At 42.1% G+C, this 23,342-nt stretch overlaps 1 long non-coding RNA gene across 1 annotated transcript; it reads left to right on the plus strand.

Moving 5' to 3' along the window:
- The first annotated feature begins 589 nt into the window (after positions 1-589).
- Positions 590-1,488, plus strand: LOC127658469 (uncharacterized). The gene is made up of 3 exons (XR_007972385.1): positions 590-684; positions 769-848; positions 1,208-1,488. It is a non-coding gene; the product is annotated as an uncharacterized LOC127658469 (long non-coding RNA).
- Positions 1,489-23,342: the final 21,854 nt, after the last annotated feature.

Below are 23,342 nucleotides of genomic sequence, written 5' to 3' on the forward strand. Positions count from 1 at the left end.
ATCCCTGTAACGTTATAAAATATATAACCTAAAGAGACAGTTCTTGGACTGTTAGAAACTGGTTCGCAAAAAAAAAAAAAAAAAAAATGGGAACCAAATGCTAACGTTAGGGGAAAATTCTGTTTTTGCTTGGCTGATACTCATGAAATGAAAACCACTTAAATTCAGTGACTAGGAAGAACCAAGTTTCTATCAGTTGCTACGTTTACATGGACCCAAATAATCCTTTTATAAGGACTAATCCTCAGATAGCTCAATCAGATTGATAAACCTTCATGTAAATGTGACCGGATGCTCTCCTCCCATGTTGTTTATTAATAAATTAAGTTAATTAGAGCTCACCGCCTACAAATTTTCTTTAATCGTTGACACGTCATTTCCGATCGGCTATAAATAGCCTATTCCTATTTCTGTCGAGACGCGTAATTTCCGACTGACCCGGGGGTTCCCAACGTGTGGATTATTTGACTGCGGCTGTACACCAGCTTTAGCTTGCTTCCGAAACGGCGATCTTTCTTTTGGTAAGCTGTTACTGCAGTAAGTTGTGGAAACTGTGTTTGGGCATTAATCTGACGAGTGGGTATGATTTTTAGCTTGTTTCAGGCATATGTAAATCCGTTTATGCGACGCTGCGGGATCAAAACAAGATCAAGTGATCAAAAGATTGACTGATTCTATTGTCAGGTAAGTCATCATCATAGGAAGTTACGGGTACTGTGTCCTTAGGCATTGATTGGGAAAGTGGGTGTGAGTGGTTTTTTTTTTTAGCTCATTTCAGGCATAGGCAAACCAGTTCAGTGCGGCGCAACGGTGGTTTGTGATTGAGACTGACGCGATTCTATCATCGGGTAAGTCTTTTCCTGATTGGGTTGAGAACATTGGGCATGCGTGCGGGCGTTTAACCATTGTGTTTCCCCTTCTAAGGAGTTCGTGATCTTTCTTTGCCTTCTGCCAGTCTTTAATGCGAGGAATCGCCGTTGTCCTACTACCTACGTTTTTGTGTGTTCTTTAGTTTGATATGCATGGTTTATTAGATGTGAGTTGAATGACGGTTATTAATGTGTTTATTTGCTTTGAGATTATTTGCTGTGTGAATTATAGTGTTTTGTGATTTGTTATCATTGTTTGTTTTGGTGGTTATATTGTTTTGATTTACAACCCAATTATATTTTGATTTTTGTTGTGTGAGCAATTGTACTTTTGCTAGATGCTGAGGGCTTCAGCCAGGAATCCTCCCTGGTTTTCTCCGCGTGTTGGTGGTGGTTTGAACACTGTGTGCAGTGAGACGCACGGATTTTGTGTGAGTGATAAGAGTTTACTCCAAAGTGTGTGTGGTACTATTCCTTGTTCTTTAGCCCTCAGCCAAAACGACTTCTGAGTGTAATGTTTGATTATATTTGATTTGTAGTGACTGATTTTTGAGTGACTGTACTTCTGACAACATAACAACCCGTTTTTATTGGCAGATGTTGCGGTGTGTCTTGCCTGGTACGCTCTGTTTATTTTAATGTGTTTTTAGTAATAAAGAATTATTTTTGTACAACATTCACGTCTCTGTTCCTTACTAGTGCAACCAACTTGCGTGCCTTTGGATAAAGGTACCAATTATTCTCTGTGTGATATCGGAGTGGCGTAGTCCGTTTTCTTAAATCTGTATTTTTCTATTATAAGTAGTCAGGCCTTAGTGCCAGTCTATTGCGGTACCTTTTCTTGCCACATAAACACACAAATTATCTGCCTAAACTGGATCCGAATTAAATTTTCAATCTGATTGAGGAGGGTGGTGTAGACCTAAATAATATGATTAAAAGAAAAAAATTAGCCATGTAAACATTTGAATCCAACTACTTTCTCAATCATACTCTAAAATAGCTTGCGCTCATGCGCAAAGATGTGGTGCATATTTATGTTTATACATGAAACTCTTCGTGTGACACTAATTTATACATGCATTGACAAAACACATTTTTAAGGATATGGAGGCTCGCACTAAATATTCTGCTGGTCACATATGTTCTTTTATAACATCACATAAAGCAAAAGAGAACGTTGTGTCATGCTTAATAGGGACTTTCAGCAGGTGCGGCTATACGGCGTTCTGTGTTCCATTCCTGTGTTCACTCACTTCCTGCTGTAATTTAGGTTTTCACATCAATTCTTCTTTGCCATAGTGACAGTCGTCGTACGTGACAGATTAGGAAATAGCTAAATGTTAGAATATGTTTCACAAGAGAAAACATACTCCTCAAAACGTAAGTTAAATTACACACGGTTATAGACTTTGAATAAAAAAATTCACGTTACTGTTGTAACCTCCGTTCCCTGAGGGAGAGAATGAAGTGACACAAGGGGTATTCCTTGGGAGCCTAGATTATCTCTGAACTTGAAAAAAGGCCAATGAGAAATTGGCAGACAGACTTTGCATGTCCCGCCCCCGGATATACGGGTATAAAGGGAAGTGGCGTGTGTCCGTCAGTCAGGTTTTTGCACTGAGGTGCTGAGAATAAGATACGGCCGTTTACAGTGGTAGGTCGTGAAGGGACACAAGGGGTCCCGTTCAAAAGGGACATGCACTAGACTGTTACGTGAACTGCTTACGCAGGTGCAAGCAAGCTGCTGCATGCTAGAAGCAACTGTATTGGCCGCACAAAACTCTCCACAATGCCCCCAGAAAAAGTGTCATACACAGGCCTTAGGTTCCCAGCACCCCTGAGTGGGGAACAGGTGCTACATGACCAGCATGGGAGCAAGCCCGGCAGCCGCAGCCTTTTCTCTCTCTATGTCTCTCGCATAGAGTTTAAAGCTATCTTAAGGCGGTCTTCCCCGATCAGAGTCTTTCAAGGGGAAAAGAACCTGCGGAGGCCACATCCTGCTCAGACAAGGGGGTGATATGTGGCTAATACACCACATGGGTTGTCAAGCCACACGTGGGAGCGGCGTGGTGGTACGTCCTACCTGATGAGGGAGAAGCTCTAAAAGCACAGTGACCGGAGACAGTGGGACTGCCTAAGGGAGACACGGGTCCGCTGAAAGGGGGACCGTACCACGGAAAATACATCACAGGGAGTTGACTGAAGAGGGAATTAAGCCTGTGAAGCCCTACCCCAGTACAGAACACGTGTGGCTCATAGTGGGTCGCAACATCCAGGAAGCGAAGCTTAGATGCTAACCTGGGGGAGAAAGCGCACTGGATCATCTTGGTGAAGGGCGCTAGGTGCAAGCGGAACACCCAGTTGGCTGTTCCATATAAATGAGTTCTACCGGCCCGGACCTGACAAAACACGGGACGAGACCGACTCAAACTGAAGATTGTACAATCTCGCAAAGGTGTTGGGTGTTGCCCAGCTCACTGCTCTGCAGATGTCTGCTAGGGAGGTGCCATTAGCCAGTGCCCACAAGGATGCCACACTTCTCGTCGAGTGTGCTGGAACCTGCAAGGGGGTGGGCACGGCCTGGGTCGTTCCCTTTCCGGCGTCTGCCAAAGAGCTTCTCAGAACATCTAAAGCTCTGCGTGCAGTCCAAATAGATGCACAAAGCATGTAGCGGACACAGCAACGAAAAGTCTGGGTCTGCCTCCTCACAGGCTAGCACTTGCAGGAAACGACCTGATCCCTGAAGGGGGTCGTAGGAACCTTAGGCACATAGCCCGGTTGTGGTCTCAGGATGACGTGAGTATTTGCCGGACCGAACTCCAGGCAAGTGTCACTGACAGAGAACACTTGCAGGTCCCCAACCCTCTTGATGGAAGCTAGCGCTATCAGGAGGGCCATCTTCAAGGAGAGGGCCTTGAGCTCAACTGAGTCAAGCAGCTCGAAGGGGGTCCTCTGAAGGCCCGAAAGGACCACTGAGAGATCCCAGGAGGGGAGGATTCAGTCTCTGGGCGCCTCAAAGGAACCTGATAATCAATTCGTGCTTATCCAAGGACTTGCCGTCCACTTCGTCGTGGTGGGCCGTGATAGCGGCTACATACACCTTCAAGGTGGAGAGGGACAGTTTCCCCTCCAGCCTCTCTTGCAGGAACGAGAGCACTGACCGAACTGCACATCTCTGCAGGTCTTCAGATCGGGAAGAACACCAATTTGCGAACAAGCGCCACTTCAGGGCATAAAGTTGCCTGGTGGATGGAGCCTTGGCTTGGTTGATCATGTCTATGACTGCAAGTGGTAGGTCACTCAGATCTTCCGCATACCATCCAGGGGCCAGACGTGGAGGTTCCAGAGGTCTGGGCGCGGATGCCAGAGGGTGCCCCGTCCCTGAGAAAGAGGAATCCTTCCTCAGGGGAATTTGGCAGGGAGGCGCTGTCACGAGGAGCGTGAGATCCGAGAACCAAGTCCGAGTGGGCCAGTAAGGTGCCACTAAGGTGACTTGTTCCTCATCCTCCCTGATCTTGCACAGCACCAGTGCAAGAAGGCTCACCGGGGGAAATGCGTACTTGCACAGCACCCGGGGCCAGCTGTGTGCCAACACGTCTGTCCCGAGAGGGGCTTCTATCAGGGAGTACCAGAGCGGGCAGTGAGTCCTGGGAGGCAAAGAGATATACCTGTGTCTTGCTGAAACCGGTCGCATCTGCTGTCGTGTTGCCCGGGATATGAGTGGCGCGCAGCGACCTGAGACGCTGCTGATTCCAAAGGAGGAGATGGTGGGAGAGTTGTGACATATGACGAGAGCGCTCGCCGCCTTGGCTAGTTATGTAAGCTACTGTCATGGTGCTGTCTGAACGAATCAAGACGTGCTTGCCCCGAACCAGCAAGAGAAACCTCCGCAGGGCAAGGAATACAGCCAGCAACTCTAGGCATTTGATGTGCCAAAGCAGGTGGGGACCTGTCCAGGAGCCAATGGCTGTGTGCCCATTGCACACAACGCCCCAACCCAGTTGAGAGACGTCTTTGGTGACCAAGACACGTCTGGACACCTGCTGTAGGGGGACTCCAGAGGTCTGTCCAAGGGTTGAAAGTCTGATGGCAGGAAGGGGTGATCAACACACGGTATGTGCCGCAGCGCCATGCCAATCTCGTGACTCGTAGCCAGTGCTGAAGCAGTATCATATGCATCAACTTGAGCGGCGTGACCATGACCTAGGAGTCCATATGCCCCAGGAGCCTCTGGATTTGTCTTAGAGGAACCGCTGTGCCGGGCTTGAAAAGAGCGAGGCACCTGAGCACTGACTGCACGTGCTCGTTCATGAGGCACGCTGTCATTGAGACTGAGTTGAACTCCATGCCGAGAAAAGAAATGCTCTGAACCGGGGTGAGCTTGCTCTTTTCCCAGTTAACCTGAAGCCCTAGACGGCTGAGGTGCTCAAGCACCTGGTCTCTTTGAGTGCATAGTAACTCTCGAGTGTGAGAGTTGCCAGCCGTCAAGGTAATTGAGTATGCAGATGCCCACTTCCCGTAGCGGGGCAAGGGCTGCCTCTGCATCCTTGGTGAAGACGCGAGGGGACAGGGACAGACCAAAGGGGAGGACCTTGTACTGGTACGCCTGGCAGTCGAACTCGAACCATAGGAAGGGTCGGTGTAGAGGCAAGATGGAGACGTGGAAGTACGTGTCCTTCAGGTCTACTGCCGCGAACCAATCTTGATGCCGAATGCAGGTTTAGAATATGTCTCTGCATGAGCATTTGAACGGGAGTTTGTGCAAAGCCCGGTTGAGAACTCACAAGCCTTTTCACAACCACCTTTTTTGGGTACGATGAAGTAAAGGGCTGTAGAAACCCTTCTTCATCTCGGCTGGAGGGACGGGCTCTATCGCATCCTTGAGCAGGGCTGGACTAGGAAGAGAAATCTGCCCACGATTTTACATGGCAACTGGGTCAAAAGGTGGGGTCGCTGTCCTTTTCTGCTTATCGCGGTGCTGTTTTGTGGTCTGTTCTGCATAATGCGACTGCTCATTTTGCTTATCTCGGACCATTCGGCACGTTTCGCGGACTCACCACCGGCACGCCGGTTCTCCCGATGGCCAGTTCTTGCATGATCGGCCCCAAAGCACCTCGGCCCACCGGGAAAATGTCCGGTATACCAGATTGCCAGTCCAGCCCTGTTTTTGAGTAGCAGAGTTGTGATCTCTGCCATAAAGTGCTGGCTTTTTCGCCACGTACGAAGGTGGAGCGAATACTGCTAAAACTAGGCGAGAGCTGGCAGAATTTAATCACATAGCTGAGTCGGATGGTCCTGGCCAACCAACTCGACGGGTTGGACAGCAAAAGCCATGCGTCCAGACTCCATGCAAGGGGCACTAAAGGGACGATCGTCTTTGACGTACCGGGTGGGGCTATGCGGTGGGGGGGAGCAGGTAATAATTTGTTGAGCTTCAGTGCTGAGAAAAGACTCAAAGCACATACCTTTCTCCGTGCACCCGGCAGGGGGCGGGTTAGAGACTGAGGAAGATGTCCTGGAACGCCGTCTTCAGAACTCGTCAGCGCCGGCCTGCCGGGGTTGGGCAGTTGCGGGTCCGGAGGCGAGGTGACTGTGTCTGGGGAGCCGGGACTGTAGGATTTTAGAACCGGGGCGCTGTGAGAACGGCATGCACCGGCTGGATGACCCAGGGATAATAAAGATTTTCCACCCGACACTCCACCGGGGGATGGAGTGGTCCTGATACCAGTTCCGGAGCGAACATCTGACTGCCCGTGACTTCTGTCTCAGGAGCGCTTAGGAGCCTTACGGGTCCTAAAGGGGGTCCTGGAGACAGGGGGGCGTATGCCACCAGTGGGGCTCTCAGCGCTGGGGCTAAGTGCTTGGCCCGGTTTAAGGCGGAGCTGCCTGTTGTTTGGGCACAGGGGGAAGCCCTCGGCGGGCAGGCGGAGTGCGGGTTGCACTGGAGTGGCGCCATGGCATGATATAGCTTCCGTCCGCCTCTTTACCATCGAAAACTGCTGGGCGAAGTTGTCGATGGTGTCACCGAAGAGGCCAAGCTAGGAGACGGGGGCGCTGAGAAAGCGTGCCTTGTCAACATTGTGCATCTCGACCATGTTCAGCCAAAGGTGGCGTTCCTGGACCACAAGGGTGGCAATCGCCCACCTGAGTGCCCACGCTGTGACCTTCATAGCTCTGAGAGCGAGGTTGGTAGCAGAGCGCAGTTCCTACAGCACATCAGGGTCGGGACTACCCAGGTGCAGTTCTTTTGAGTGCCTTGGCTCGGACGGAATCAAGCAGGCGTGCCGGGGGGCGGATGGTTCGTGGGGATTTACCCGCCGAAACCGTGTCCGCTGCGTTCCGCCAGTTGGCTCCATCTACCAGCCAGGTAGTCGTTAATCCTGTGGGAAGAAGGAATGAAGGAAGTTCAGAAGTACGCAAGGCTCCCAAGGAAGAACCCTTGTGTCAATTAATTTGACACAACGTCAAGTGAGTTACAGAAAGTAAATACAAAAATATTTATAGCCGATTAAAAATAATATCTCGGTTTTAGACCTATCCTATTTATATTGTAAAAGAGTGAAACTCATCTTCTGAACATTATTTAACAGAGCGAGCATCCCTTCTCTTAGTGTGGTAAAGTTTGTTTTATATTTGACATTCGTTTGACATTTGTGACAATACACATTAAACTCTCTGTGCCTATAATATTTTCAAGCCAAACCAACTTGGAAATGCATGAATAGGTTTTCTTTGCCTAGCACAAAGCTGAATTAAAAAAAGAGATTTTTTTTCATATCAATGTTATTAGCCTTATAAATCAATTAAACAATTTAACCATTTGATATTATCACAACAAATATGAAATGTTCTTAAAAACATCTCTTTCATCACACAAGGCTCTGTTTGTGGAATTTGCATTCTATATGTTTTCAAATAAATTTAGTAGTGTAAATGTTTGTAATATTCTAATTCCATTAAACTCAATGACCGTTTGACCTAAAGACATAAAACCAACTGTAAAACGCTTGTTTTTGGCAGTAAATGTTCAGTACTTTTTTGATTAAATTATCCCTATAAATCTACTAAACTCAATGACCGTTTGATCTAGAGACATGAAACCAACTGTAAAACACTCCGAATATTATTCTTTATATAGCACAAGACTTGTTTTTGGGAGTACATGTTCAGTACTTTTTATACTGATTCAATTATCCCTATATATTAGACACTGCTTCTAATTCTTTGTTTGCCGAGTAGAGTAAGTTACATAAGAAGCAAATTTTTTTTAAATATCTCAACATAACAAAAACGGCAATTGCAGTTTTTGGTGCCATTCTCACTTTCACAGCCTTTCTCCGCTTCTCCAGAACACAACGACTGATGCTCTTCGCATGCACAAAAGTTTTGTTCGAAATACATGTAATGCACGTATAAACTAATTTTTGTATCGGATTGCAAAGTTTAGGGGACATATAAACAGTACATTCGGAATCTGCAATCGAATTTAGTTCATTTGGATTGACGAAAGCTAGTGCAATGTTAACATTTAATAAACACTACTTTTTGGCAAATGAACAAAGCTGCAATCAATGGAGAAAGACTATATTCTTCTGTCAAAATATTTTCTGCTCTATAAATAAGCTAAAGCCTTTTCCATTTTAAAAGCTCAGTGAATCGGCTCTCAATTTAAAACTGGGCTCATCGGTTTGTAGACAGTATATGACTAATGTGTTAAAATTAGTAGGCCAATATATCACTGGGAAAGAAGTAATTTTGCCTTCCAGGGCCACTGTCTTAGAAGGTTTGGTACAGTTTTAAACAACATGCATTTTACTGTATTTTTATGGCAGAGGAAATGCATAACATGAAAATAGTGTATTTGTCTTTGGATAACAGTGTTGTTGTTTTGGCATTAAACAGTGTTTATCACAATGGAAATGTAAGAAATCACATTAAGCATTTTAACTAAAACAATACTGTACTCTACTTATGTACAACCCTAATTCCAAAATAATTGGGACAGAAAAATGCTAATAAAACAAAAAGGAGTGATTTGTAAATTATATTCAATATATTATATTATATCCTTTGCTATATTGAAAGCACTAAACTACACATTGTATGATGTTTTATCATGTGAAATTCATATTTAAAATAAATAAAGTACTGTAATTTCAAATCAGATGACTGCAACACACATAAAAAAAGTTGAGATGGGCAGTATAAGCATAATATCATTATGACGAGTTGAAACAAGGCAATGTGAAACAGGAAATGTTAAACAGGTGAGGTATAGCCTTCAAAAACAGCCTAGTTCTTCAAGAGCAAGGTTCGTTCAAGACTTGTCAATTTGCCAACAGATGCTTCAGCAAATAACCCAGCACTTTGAGAGCAATGTTCTCCAAAGAAAAATTGGAAGGCTTTTGGGCATTTCACCCTCTACAGGGTATATCATTTGTGTAGTTGTAGTGCTTTTAATGTGCAAAGAGTGAATATAATTTGTCAATAATCTTTGCACCAGCCGCATTTGTCAAGTTTGGCATGCCTGTACTTAGCAACAGCAGATACCTCATGCAACTCATGTGAAAGTCAAGTCAAGTCATTTTATTGTGTATAGTCCTTTTCACAACTCACATTGTTTCAAAGTAGCTTTACAGGAAATCATGCAATAACAAACCATTAAACTGTAATATCTATAAAGTCTTTTAAATATGATTGTAAATTGTGTATAGAAATTAAATAATTAAACAATAATTGTATTTAGAGCCCCTGTGAGCAACCTGAAGACGACTGTGGCAAGGAACACAAAACTCCATAAGATGTTGGTTAATGGAGAAAAATAATCTTGGGTGAAACCAGGCTCACTGTGGGAGCCAGTTCCCCTCTGGCTAAACAACATGAATATAATGCCAATGTTAGTTATTTATGTGCAGTGCAAGTAATGGTTTTAAATTTGTAAATTATGTAAGCATTACGGTCCATTGTTTAAAAAATTAAATAAAAAGAGATTTACTACAAAAAGAGTTGAGAATATTGATAAATGCTAATCCCAATGTGTCATTTTCATTATCTATGTGAATGTTGAAGTCACCAACAATTAAAGCTCTAGCTACATTAACTACTAATAGATCTAATGCAAATTCACCAAGGAAACCAGAGAAAGCGCCAGGTGATCTATATACTGTAGCAAGGGCAAAAAAGACAACAGAGATTTTTTTTTTTTTATATCAATGCTGTCATATTAAGCATTATTATTATTTCAAAAGACTTAAACTTATATCCTGTCCTCTGAGTAACACCAAAAACGTCACAGTAAATGTTAGCAACACCTCCACCTCGACCCTTCAGATGAGGCTCATGTTTATAACAATAACTTAGGGGAGTAGATTAAACTAATATATTCATCTGGTTTAAGCCAGGTTTCATCAAACATAGTGCATCCAAATTATGATCTGCAATAATTTCACTTAAAATTAGTTCTTTGGTAGAAAGAGATCACATTTTTAGTAGCCCTAACTTTATATGATTTAATTTATTTTTTTATTTCAAGTTTGACCATAATAATGTTTTTAAATGATTTAATGAGAGTTTTGTATTTTGTAGTTCGGAGAACAGACACAGTCTCTATGTGATATCTAAGTGATACAGTTCCCTATATGTCACTCACTCGACGTTGTGTTGATGTAGTAACACTAATGGTCACACTTGGGAGCCCCAAACACCTCTGATCTTTTATTAAAGGCCAATGGGAATTGGCAAGTGGAATTTTCATGCCACTCCCCCGGACATACGGGTATAAAAGGAGCTGGCTCGCAACCACTCATTCAGATTTTTTCATTTGTGTTCAGTGAGCTGAATCACTCTGCTGTTCCATTCATCTTTGAGAAGTAAAGCTGTTACAGTGGTTTCTCCCTTTCGTGCACCAGTTGAGTGCAGAGAATGCCCCTGGGTGCTTAAGAGTATATTTCCATCCTAAAAGAGTGGCACAGACGGAGAGCGTCATTTTAAAAATGTCTTTCCGTCTGTGTGTAATTCCTGGTTGCGGTCATTACCTCTCTGCTTCCGACGGCCATGATTGCTGCCTCACGTGCCTGATGCTGCCCACTTGGAGACTGCGTTTTTAGATGGGTCATGTTCATGTTCGCCAGAGGGAAAACCACACCATGCTTGCTCGGGCGGCTGCGAGCGTCAGTCTGCAGTGGAACCCTCCACCCCAACCCGAAGACGGTTGGTTTCTGGGCTTTGAGCGCCGCTCACGGCAATTCATGTGGATGTCAATTAAGCCTGTGCCACCTACTTAAACATCATTGCTGACCAGGTACACACCTTCATGGCAATGGTATTCCCTGATGGCAGTGGCCTCTTTCAAAAGGATTATGCGCCCAACCACCAACAGCATATTAGGCAGGTGGTCATAATGTTTGGCTCATCTGTGTTTACTGAACAAAAATTAAATGGTTAAAGTGTGGTTAAAGTTTCTAAATACTTTTGTTGGCCACTGTATAATGTTGGAGTAATTATAATGTTACTTTTTTAATTCCTTGGTTTCTGTTTCCATTTTTCTAGCTCACATGCATTTTCAGTCATGCAATTAGCTCTGCACACCATGACTTTCCATGTTATTATGGTTCTTTACTTCTTATTACTTTGCTTAATCATATTTCTCCTTTGCCTTCTACTCTCCTGTCTTTGGATTTGATGATATTTGATGGGCGGTTTAAAAACCATAGTTATTTGATGTTAATTAAATTTTGTGGTACATTTAGACATTTTACACACTCGAGTGATGGCAAAAGTCAGATGCACACAGCTATAGGAACCACACTGAACAATCATTTACTTACCAGTGCGTGCTAATGTGCATCAATATCCTCTGAATATTTAATCACTTGCTAAATACTGATTAGCAAAGAAAACCTGATGGTAAACCAATTATTGCAAAAGATTTCAAGAAAGGACCAGCTCTCTGGAGAAAACTATTGAGTAGCTTCCAGGCAGTTGTAGAATTAATCTTATTTAGCTTTATCCTCATATGTAACTGTGACTGGCCAACATTGAGGAAACAGAAAACCTCATTTTGACAACCTGGTGAAGCAGCTTTCTCCAAAAAAACAAAACAAACAAAAAAACTGACAAAGCACTTAAAAATGTTTAAAGCTGAAGTGTGTAATTTCGACAACACTCTAAAACAAATTTGTATTTGTTAATATTAGTTATCTACATTAGTTAACATAAACTTACAATGAACAATACTTTAACAGCACTTGTTCCCAAGCTTTGACATTGATGATGTATATTCATTTCCGGGAGCCACTGATTATAATTCTTAATTTTTAAGTATATTTTGTTTTGAGGTGAATGGTGTGACTTTAACAAGCTGTGACATTCAAAATGCAATTTTCCCCACCAAAAGCGTTGTTGTGATACAGTTTATAGAATAGATTACAGCTTTTAATAGAAAATAGGTTTATTTGCTTTAAACAAATGTTACAATTCTTCTACGCTGGGTCTCCAAAGCCACGTACACGCTGCAGCTAAATACGGTTGTCAATTCACCTTTTAATACTTAAACCTGTTCTCTACAAACACAGTTTGATCATTTATAGGAGTGACAACGGCATTCTACAACCAACCTAACTCCTGAAATATGCATGTAGTGACAACAGTATTTTCACGAAAGCGTCATAAATCCACGTAGTGTGTATGGAACCGAACTGAAGAACTAGTTGTTAATGATGTGACCAAATTGCGTGTGTGAGACATATCCATCCTCTTCTGGAGAAAATCACAAGGTGTGTCTTCATTCATTCTTATATTCCAGTCTGTCTCTCTCCACTGTAGTTTCTCTCATCAGCCCTGGGATCCCACCGTACATTAAAGTCCACAGAAAGCATGCACACTGTTTAACAGCAGCCGCTTATCTCTGGCATGGGAGGCGGGCGCGCTAGCGAGGAGGCTAAAGGGTACAGCCATAGTGTCAGTTGCTAGTGTGCCTCTTGAGGCCAGGGGAGTAAGGTATACATAAGCAAAACATGGATTCTGTTGACGGCAGCTAACTAAACTCTGCCAGATAATAATCGATCTCTGGTGGATAATTTCTTTGTTCAAATATAGCGAACACACACACCCCTGGATTATCAAGATCGAATCCAGGGTGTGCTGAGTGACTCCAGTCAGGTCTCCTAAGCAACAAAATTGGCCTGGTTGCTAGGGGGCTAGAGTCACATGGGGTAACCTTCTTGTGGTCGTGATTAGTGGTTCTCACTCTCAATAGGCACTTGGAAAGTTGTGTGTGGATTACAGAAAGTAGCATGAGCCTCTACACGCGGAGTCTCCGCTGTGTCATGCATGATTAGCCATGTGATAAAATGCGTGCATTGGTGATCTCAGAAAAGGAGACTTGTACTCCACCACCCGGATTGAGGTGAGTAACCACGCCACCATGAGGACCTACTAAGTAGTGGGAATTGGGCATTCCAAATTGGGAGAAAAGGGGATAAAAAAAATGTTTTAAATAGTGAACACAAAATCTGGTGGCATTCATGTTTTTTGTGGTGATCATCACTATTGCGGAAGTAACTCCTGAATTTCGTACACACATAGAAGGAGAAAGTTTAGGGGATACACTCACATTGCAGTTTGTACGTGGCCTAAAGGTCATGGTTGTTGATTATTTTAGCATGCAGTAATACATTTACTGTGTGCACTGTATACTGTGCATTTACGTTAGATAGTACATTATGAACTATCATATTTACATAAATTAACATTACCAAGATTAATGTGTTAGTGTTAATAATATTGTATATTGTTAGTTAACCCCCGGGTTTTAAATTGGTTGGATGAACAGATAGTCCCACCATTGGTCGAGCCAGTGTTGCTGTTTCTGGCATGATGGATTATTCAGACTAACACAGAAACATTTTCATAGTGCCACAGTGCCATACTTTAGATGAAATCCACCAACAAATAACTTATTTGTAGTTGACCCTATATATTCAAGCTGGTATAAAATAACTTTAACATTGAAAATTATACATACATCAGCATTAAAGCAGGTGGTAATATGCTAGACAGCTATAAAAAACAAAAGGGGAAAAAAAATAAGAAAATGGAGGCTCAGGAGGGTTACCAGAGGGTCCAGACAGTACATTGGATAGTGGATTGGGACATTGCATGTTGTTTTATTTTCTTTTTCTGTCTATTGAAATGTTTCCTGCTTTACACAAGCCATAGTGTCTGTGTGTCCGTGGGGCACATGGGGGCGGGAGGTGCCTCCCACCGTTCGGCTGTGTGGCAATTTTGGGTGTTAGACACATACTATACTGCGCCTTTCAGTGTAATCGCTTTGCCTTTTAGGAACGAGCGTGGTTTCATTCATCAGCCAGAGCTTTCACATGCCTACATGGGTTGCACCGAAGCTAACCTGCTTAAAGTTGTGGGTTTTTTTTCTGCGGGGAGTCTTCAAGGGGGACTTATTTGGGGGGTGCGTGAGTCTTTTGAGGGTTTCAGCACTCTGACACTCTTAGGAGAAAAATGGCAAGCAGCAGAGTGCATTGAAATGGCTTTTTTTCATAATAGACAGTCCTCTCTGCATTGTACCATATATCCCTCAGGGGCAGTGAGGTGGGGTGGTGGAGTTGGGGGGAGTGGTGTCAGTAGATCCCTCATCCCTCTCTTCTCTCTGTCTTACTGCTATTTCTTCCTTCATCCTGGCTTGTACTCTGTTCTGCCTGATTCTCTCTGAGACTCAGCGAGTGTGACGAAAGCGAGAGGTGATCAGATGGGCACCCTTCTTTGAGCTATGCCAGCTGCTGGGAAGTAAACGGATGAGGGAAAGGGAGCTAAGAAAAGGAAGAGGGTGCTGAGGACAACGACTTAATGATTTAAAGTAAAACAAAAAAGTATGGTAAAAATATTAGAGCTCATTGGGCTGCGTGGCAACATGTAAGTTTGGTAAGCAACATTTACAAAAATCTTGTTCCTCCATCTTTCTCCCTATATAATCTTTCCACACTGTCGGTAAAAATAAAAAAATGGCATACAGTCTAAAAACAAACAAAATAAAAAAATTAAGTGAATAACCCAAAAAGCTAAAAAAGTGATTAAGCAGATGACTCACAAGTATTAGATAATCAAATTACAGTATATTGTATGTGAAGTCAAGTGGTTTTTATTGTCGTTTCAACCATATACAGTTAGTACAGTACACAGTGACACGAGACAACGTTCCTCCAGGACCATGGTGCTACGTAAAACAACATAGGACAAACCCAGAACCACATGAGACTACACAGACTAAATAACATACCTATATAAAGTGCACGTGCAAATGTGTGCAAAAACTATGAGACAGTACAATAAATTACTAAGAATGAACAGGACAATAGAAACGGTAAGAGACAGTGCAGTGCCGACCAGTACACAGTAGTGCAAAAGATGACAGTTTCTAAATATGCCAAATGTAAACATAACATACTATGAGATAGTGTTCTATGCACATAGCAGTTATTGAGGTAGCAGCCAGTTATAAAGTGACAAAATTAAAGTGTTACTCAGGACGTGTGTGTGTGTCAAACCAGTCTCTGAGTATTGAGAAGTCTGACAGCTTGGGGGAAGAAGCTGTTACACAGTCTGGCCAGACAGCAGGAGGGTGAAGAGTTTGTGTGAGGGGTGTGTGGGGTTGTCCACAATGCTGGATGCTTTGTGGTTGCAGTGTTTTTTGTAAATGTCTTTGATGGAGGGAAAAGAGACCACGATGATATTCTCAGCTGTCCTCACTATCCTCTACAGGGCTTTGCGCTCCGAAACTGTGCAAGTCCCAAACCAGGCAGTGATGCAGCTGCTCAGGATGCTCTCAATAGTCCCTCTATAGAATGTAGTGAGGATGGGGGGGTGGGAGATGTGCTTTCCTCAGCCTTCGAAGAAAGTAGAGATGCTGCTAGGCTTTCTTGGTAATAGAGCTGGTGTAGAGGGACCAGGTGAGGTTCACCACCAGGTGAACACCAAGGAATTTGTGCTCTTGACGATCTCCACAGAGGAGCCGTTGATGTTCAGCGGAGAGTGGTCACTCTGTGCTCTCCTAAAGTCAACAACCATCTCTTTTGTTTTGTCGACATTCAGAGACAGGTTGTTGGCTCTACACCAGTCCATTAGCCACTGCACCTTCTCTCTGTATGCTGACTCGTCGTTCTTGCTGGTGAGACCCACCACGTTTGTGTCATCAAACTTGATGATGTAATTCGAGCTGTGCATTGCTGCACATTCTTGAGTCAGCAGAGTGAACAGCAGTGGACTGAGTACACAGCCCTGGGGGGCCCCAGTACTCAGTTTGGTTGTGGTGTAGATGCTATTCCCGATCCGGACTGACTGAGGTCTTCCAGTCAGGAAGTCTAGTATCCAGTTGCAGAGGGTGGTGTCCAGGCCCAGCAGGTTCAGCTTTCCAATCAGGTGGTGAGGAATGATTGTGTTGAAAGCTGAGCTAAAGTCTGTGAACAACATTCTCAAGTATGAGTCCTTTTTATCTAGGTGGGTGAGAGCCAGATGGAGGGTTGTGGCTATGGCATCGTCTATTGAACGGTTTGGACGATACGCAAACTGCAGTGGGTCTGTTGAGGGGGCAGCTGGGTCTTAATGAGCCTCATGACGAGCCTCTCGAAGCACTTCATGATAATGGGTGCGAGTGCAACGGGACGGTAGGCAGGACACTGAAGACTTCTTTGGCATGGGGACGATGGTGGTGGCCTTGAAGCATGTTGGAACAATGGCGCTGCTCAGAGAGATGTTGAAGATATCAGTAAGAACATCTGCCAGCTGGTCTGCACATCCTCTGAGCACTCTGCTAGGAATGTTGTCTGGTCCAGCAGCCTTCCGTCTGTTGACTCTACGTAGAGTTTTCCTCACATCGTCATTCTGCATTTCAAACCGAGAGTAGAAGTCATTCAGTGCATCTGAAAGGGAGGCATATTTGTCACAGGCAACTGATGTTGTCCTGTAGTTGGCCAGGATGCCCTGCCACATGCGCCGCATGTCATTGATGTCCTGAAAGTGACTGTGGATTCTCTGGGTGTGTGCCTCTCTGATGGCCCGGGACAGTTTGGCCCTCGCTATTTTTAGGGCTGCCTTGTCGCCTGCTCTAAATTGAAGTGCTTCTGTTTATTTTCTGGCAAATGTTTAAGATTTTTGTTTGTGTGCACAAATGAGTGTATTGGTGAGTAACCCCGAACAATACTAAAAGACCCCCTTAACAAAAATCAGCTTTATTTTGGTTGTGAAGTTTATAAGAACAGAGAAAAAAAAATTACATATTCTGAATATGAAATTGGAAGATATTGCCAATGATGTCCCAGTTGACATACTGTATCACTTTTAGCATTTTTTAATCTATTAACTATATTACCACAATTTCCGATTTATTCTGCTTGAAGAAATTTGAGTATATGCCTATTTCACAAATTAATCTCTGTTGCCTCACTATATTCCTGCAGTCAAAATCTGCCCACTTTGCATGCCCATTGCAACAAATCCGTTAATTCTCACTAATTTCAAATAATTTATAGCAGTTTTATAGGCTTTTAGGAAGGTGCTGTATTATATATTTCTGCAATCTAATGATTTAGGAAAAATTATACTCAATTGGACTTTTACCATTGGCGGACCTCAACCCGCATTGTACCCTATATATTTATATATCATATAAAATCTTAAATAAAAACGTATTTACTAACATATTACCCATTTAAAATTGTTAAAATATGTGGACATGTGCACAAACAGAGGAAAATATGCAATTTGTGGGAAAGATACAAAATTTTAGAAAATATGAGATTGTATTTCAAATTTCATTAATAGATGTACAAAAACTATTTAAAACTGTATAACTTTCAGAAAATCAGAAAGTGAAAGGTCACTGGTTCTCTTCCCATAGGGGTCAAAATTAACCAGTTAAAACAACGGGGAGGGAACGATTTAATCTTAAATAAAAAACGTATTTACTAACATATTACCCATTTAAAATTGTTAAAATATGTGGACATGTGCACAAACAGAGGAAAATATGCAATTTGTGGGAAAGATACTAAATTTTAGAAAATATGAGATTGTATTTCAAATTTCATTAATAGATGTACAAAAACTATTTAAAACTGTATAACTTTCAGAAAATCAGAAAGTGAAAGGTCACTGGTTCTCTTCCCATAGGGGTCAAAATTAACCAGTTAAAACAACGGGGAGGGAACGATTTAAAAAAAAATTTGGTATTTCTCAAACTATTATATTCAAAAATATTTTTTATTTAATTTGTATGGATGGTTTTGACAAAGTCACATCGTGTGATTTCAGTACCTTTTAACGCATGGTGTCCTAGGAGTCAAGAGGAGACGCAGGAGTAGGAACTTTAAATCCTTTAATTACAAATGCAGGAGTGGAACAAAACGCAGGAGTGACATCAAACAAAACAAAACAATACAATACAATACAATACAATACAATACAATACAATACAATACAATACAATACAATACAATACAATACAATACAATACAATACAAATCAAGGACTGACAGCTACTGACAAAACTAGAGGGTGTATATATACACTTGGAACTTAATATGGGAATGACATACAGGTGGGGATAACGAGGGAGTAATCAGGGCAGTGACTTCTGGGAAACGTAGTGCAGGAGAGAACTTCAAAATAAGAGTCCTTGAACGTGGTGAAGACAGACATACCTAAAACTCAGCAGTATTTATAATATATTCTTTACATGTCCCTAAGACAATAGAATGGGTTAAATGGTGCTGAGTGTACTATATAATTATTGTTAGCTAGAAGCATCATCTAATTATCCAAAATATTTCATAAACAAATATGCAAGGGGTGTTGAATGTGTAGAACTTTTGTGACAGACATGTTAGAATTCTGCAAAAATCTGCAGAACTTTCTGTGGAGTTCTGGGTGCACAGATTCCTTCTGGGCCTGCCCATAAGAAAGCGAAATCACAAAGGAGATCTCTTTAATATCTTAATTGTTTCTCCTAGACAGCAATGAGATTAAATGAAGAGCTTAGCTCCATTAAATGAAAACTTTGTATTTTACTCCAGTGAAAAGAGCCCAATAATCTCACATATGTCTCCTTTAGGAGTCTCAAGCTGTGCTCAAATTTACAAACATAATAAAGTCTGAAATCAAAAGTCTGTCTCAAACATTTCTTATCCAATTCTTCCAAGACCAAATGATCTGGGCTGTACTATCCACATCATTGTAGCTATATTCTTACTGAACAGTGTTCAGGTTTGGCTTAGAAAAATGTGACAACAAAAAACCCAAAGAGAGACAAAACGAAGGATCAGCTACAACAAAGAAAGGACAGAAATGGTGTCCATGAGCAGGGGCTTCAGTTGTCGCTTGGGGGCCAGTCTTATCCCTTTAGCTTGCAGCTTTCTTAGAAAGAAATGCTGCCGTGAAATCACATATAGCGTGGTGGGGAGGCCCAGGTCCTGAAGCAGGGATGAGCTGAGCTGATGAGATTAGCTTGTCCTGGCAGGATGTCTGTGATCCAAGTAAGCTCTGTTGGCCAGCATGCGTCCATCAGTGTCCAGCCCTCAACCTGCCACGCGCTGTGTATCACCGCAAATCCCTCTCCTGCCGTGGGCCGCATGCTCACCTCTGTTAAATCTCTAACTTGCTCTCTTTCTTCCTTTATGATCCTGTCTCCTTTTCTTCATCCTGTGCAAGGAAGCTACTGACAGTATGTTTGTCCAATACCCAAAGGAATGAGAACTGCAATCTCTTAAATATGTCAATTGTTTCTCTTAGAAAGCGATGAGATTAAATGGAGATCAAATGAAGACATGTTGTCTTATAATTGGTTGGTAGTTCAGGTTGATTGTGAATCTGAATGTGCTGTTGATCGGTTGTGTATGTTTGTGTCTGTTTGTGTGTGTGTGCAGGCTCTCATGCGAAAGATGCTCATGTGCATTTGCATACGCCGTGATGCTCCTTGTCTCTTGATTTTTGTTGCCTTCATCGAGTGGAGCATTCAAGATCAAGTACTTAGTCATGCTGTTCATTTGCCAGTCAATACCCATTGAGATTTGTATGAAATGGAAATGACAGGTAGTTAGTTCTTAGCTTGATTAATACCACCTTCTATGTTCAATCACAGACCATATCTCATGCCCTGTCCACCTGCTGGGCCTTTGCTTCCCCATTGTCCATTATTATCATCATCAAGGCCACAGCAATCTCACACATGTCTCCTCTAGAGTATCAGAAGAGATTTCAACAATTTCTTTAACAATTTCTCATCAAATATGTTCCAAGACCAATTTAACCGAGATGTGCTATCCACATTCATTTCAGATCTCTATACTCTTGCTATCTGTCAATAACTGTCTAATTTCATTTTATTTTTGTTTTTTTAGGAATTTTATGAGACACATCTGAGACAAAGTTTATATTTTATTATAATTTTTGAAAAGTTATATTGCTAAGAGCAAGATAAAAACAGAATATGAGTTGAGGAAGGTAAAAACGATAAACATCCCTTCACTTTCCAAACACACATGCAAACTCTCCCATACTCCCTAAACCCAACAGAAGCATAACATTTTAAAGTTCTTTAGAATGGCCAGACAGTTGGCCAACCGTCAGACAGCTGAGCTCTCTCTCTCTCTCTCTCTCTCTCGCTCCATCACTTTCTCTCTTCATCCTCCTTTTAGACCTGCTTGTTCAAAGCGGCTCTTTATTTATGTGCAAATTTGCTCTTAGGCCCTACGAGGGTGGTGCGCATGCTGAATCTCTTTTTTCGGGGCTTTAGCAGATTATCCTCTCACTCTCTTTGGCCCCCATCACCCTAAGCCTGGCTGCCCTGACCTTTTGTCATTGAGACTTTTTCCTTTCTCCTTGGTCTTTCTCCCTCTTTTTCACTCTCTCTGCCTCCCCCTCATCCCAGATGCCACAGACAGCCAACCCCCCCCCCCCACACTCTCCATACTCCTCAAAGATCCATTATATCACTCACTCCTTGAACAAAGACCCCAGAGAGAGAATGAAAGGGTGAGGACGAGAGAAAGAAAGAGAGAGGAGAGAAAAGGAAGGCCAGCAGCTCAGCTCTCCTAATCGATAAAAGTGGTCCACATGGAGCTCTGAAAGCTAATCAATACTTTCTTTCCCCTCTTTTTTTTTTTTAAACCATCCATTTTAGCTGCTGACTCTGACAAAATGTAGCAGTGACGATGAATTAGAGGGAGGGGGAGGAGGGAGACCTCTGATCATTGATATACTATTTTAAAATGAGAGAGAGATAAAGTAATAAATATTTGTAAGTATGTTTACATGTCAAAAGCTTTTCTTACCACAGTAACATAAGCATAATTCATTATGTGATTTAGCCTAGTCGGACAGGTTCTTGGATCAACATCCTTGACATCTATTTTCCATCAACCAATCATAAGCTGTCTATGGAGAAAATTGTATTGCCCATAGGTTGCTCTTTCATAGCTCAGATGTTTCATTTAAGCATTAACTTTGTGTTCAATATTTCTCTTAAAATCTGTTTGTAGAAATAAAAAAGAGAAATTACAAAATTGTTGACAAACAGAATAGTATAGATCAATAATATAAATGTGAATAGTGTAGACCACATAATTTGATCTTAAAATAATATTTTATGAGGAATGTTTGGGTTCAAATTGAAATCTCTGTTTTTAGATTACAGACTTTGGGATCTTGATAAATCTGAGCAGTTTGTGACATTGTTGACTGAAACAAAACTTTAGTGTTTTACTTTTAATTTTTTTTTACTTTCATGTTTTTCTCAGGTGTAAAATCAACTAATTTAAAAATCAATTTAGATATAAATAGGCCTCATGTGTGTTCTTTTTTCTTAAATGGCTGGGGTCAGGGTCATGCACAACATTCATATCAACCTACCTTTAATCTATAGTTTTAGGGGCAGTAATGGCAATATCAGTTAATATAAGTAATGCAGAATTACAATGCACAATGACATTTAGAGATGTTCCTGGATCAACATCTAACAATTAAACCAAATCACCCTAAACATAATATACCCTAAAAGGTCAAAAGGATTTGAAAGGTTGATATGAATGTCAAACTGTAAAATCTGTTTGGTTAATAGGAATGTTCATCCAGGATTAACAAGGATGTTGAAGCAGAAACTTGATCACATAGCCAACACTTCCATAGTGACACTCTTGCACATGAACTCGAAAACTCTCTTTTTCCCACTATCGGAACAAACATCAAGTGATGAACTCTCAGAAAATTATTGTCCAGGCATGGTCTGAATTGGGATTTGGAAAGCTCCGTCACTAAGCCACCTTATCACATTCCTCTCCTCTCCTCTCTTCTCTTCTCTTCTCTTCTCTTCTCTTCTCTTCTCTTCTCTCTTCTCTTCTCTTCTCAGGAACAGCACATTTATTAGATGCGGTGCCAGGTTACAAAGAATGTCTTTTAAAAACTTTTAAAAATGCATCTCGCTATTAATTTTATTACGCAAACATAAATTTTTCTGGAGAACTTTTGTTACAAAAAATTACTGACTGGTAAATTAATTTTAACCCATTCTGCTTTTAAGACATTCTAATAACTTTTAAAAAAAACCTTGTGTGTTGGCGTGCTAGATAACGTTACCTTTGTGACTATTTATAGTAACCGATCACAGAAAACAAAATGTGTTTGTTTGCATGGCAAGAAAATGGATATAAAACAAATGTAAGATCGCACTGGCCAAACTGGGCAAGTGATTGTTTTGTCAACTGGCTCGACACTCTCTCACATTGGCTCCGGGCCAGTGGGCCATACTTAAAGTTTTGCATGGTAAATAAAGTGTCCTCCGTGGTTTCAGAGTAACGCATGCTCTAACACATACACAAACAGCGATGACCTGAATTCGCTGCTCGACTGCTGTGTAATATTCCAGCTGACAAGACCCCCCTTGTAGTTAAAGAGAGGACACAGCACCCCCCGGCCTCTTTCTCTCTTTCTGTTTCTTTTTTTTCTTCTCTCTGTCTAATCTGTACAGTTCCCAACTTTCTGAAGCCAAGCTCCAAACAATGTGAAAGCACACATACATGAGGCATCCTAGCAGCCAGTCTCTTGATGAACCAACTTACTCTTCACACTATTTATTTTCCTTTCTCACTGTTTCTTCCTTACCGTGTTTGTGAATGGACAGTGGAGCATAGTTCCGAGGCTTTAGAACAAGCTAGTGAAGGAAATAAGTAGCTTGTTTATTTGCACAGATGATTGTGTGCTGGATGTAGTAATTAGCTTTTGCTTCCAGCTTTTCTTGTTAATTTGTTGGGCTCACCACCTCCCAGTCTTTATTAGTTGTCTAACAAGGCTTCCTCATGTAAATACAAGCTCATGAAGCGGCAATTAACCTCCCAAATAGGTATAAACCACTGATCAGGTGACAGGATATTGACAATGCCTTACTCGGGCCAGTTAGCACCCAGGAAG

Source organism: Xyrauchen texanus, chromosome 17 (genome assembly GCF_025860055.1).
Source record: "Xyrauchen texanus isolate HMW12.3.18 chromosome 17, RBS_HiC_50CHRs, whole genome shotgun sequence".
Taxonomy (NCBI): Eukaryota; Metazoa; Chordata; class Actinopteri; order Cypriniformes; family Catostomidae; genus Xyrauchen; species Xyrauchen texanus.